Here is a 1,273-nt window from a genome sequence, read left to right on the forward strand (position 1 = left end):
GCCTTGGCCAGTTAGCCAGAGGAGGAAAATTCCTTCCTGACCCTGGCAGAGATCATCAACTCCACTTCGGGCATGTGACCAAAAATCCACCCAATGAAGCACCTACACATTGGCTGTTTATGCGCTAATACATCACTGGGCAGAACAAGGCTGTGAGGGTGTAGACCATGGAGAAGGGGGCCAGGGAGGGCCTTCCCTGATCCCACCACCTGGGCAACCTCACTGGGAAAAATAAAGCTTTTTGTCCTCTAAAGCCTCAGCGATATCCCAATGTGCATCAGGTCCCAAGCGCTGCGGGAAAGGCAGGATCCACTTCCCACCTTTTGGACCTCCCTAAGAAGGGACACATGGAGGAAAACCCACTGGACTATTTCAATACTTGCTGCTAAAGGATTGTGGGTTGGGTGCTTGAGTGTTTGTTCTGGGAGAAACCAGAGCAGCCGTGAGAGCTGCCTTGCTGACGTCTTGCCAAGTGATTCCTCATCTTTCTTTGGCTTGTGTAGGGAGTTTGCTAGTTAGTTTGTTTTTCGTTGTTTTTCTAAAGATTCAGCAAAGACTCATAGGAGGTACGCCATATAGTTTACTGTGGGCTCCAATACAAAGCTCATCAGCTTCGGTTTGGATTAAATCCACTGGGGTTTAAATCCCACCTCTGCCACCCACAAGGCAAGGAACGTGGGACACATTTCTTACTACTCAGCCTGCCGAAATTGTATTTTTTATTCTTTATTTTTGTTTCATACAAAATGTGTTATGTAAAAATCCATGACCCTCTCTGAGCTCATCTTTAAAATGCCTCATCTCTAAAATGGGGATTTTAAACACAATACTCAGGATATCCCAAGGATTTAACCAAATTAGATAATATATGTAGATGAGTAGGCATAATACATATGTCCATTCCTGTCCCAGCGGGGGGAAAGAAAATCAATCATTGTCAATATATCTAAAAGGTTGCTACTCAGGTGACTTCTTTGAAACGAAGAAAACCAATCTGTGAAAACTCTTGTCAAGAGCACCTTGAATCATGAAAAACATTCTCACAGAGAACATGGGGACAAAATATTTAAGCTTTCACTCAGAGGGGCAAACAACCTCTCTCCCTGCGTCTTTAGACTAAAACATGAAGCTGTCTCCCTAAATCACTTTACCTTTCTAGGCCTCAGTTTCCTCATCTGTAAAGCGAAGAGGTTGTCCCTAATGATCTCTGATAACCTTTCCAGTTTGTAAAATTCTTAGCACATCCAAATGAACCTGGGTCCCCAGCTCCAGC

This window comes from Eschrichtius robustus, chromosome 11 (genome assembly GCF_028021215.1).
Source record: "Eschrichtius robustus isolate mEscRob2 chromosome 11, mEscRob2.pri, whole genome shotgun sequence".
In the NCBI taxonomy this organism is placed as follows: domain Eukaryota; kingdom Metazoa; phylum Chordata; class Mammalia; order Artiodactyla; family Eschrichtiidae; genus Eschrichtius; species Eschrichtius robustus.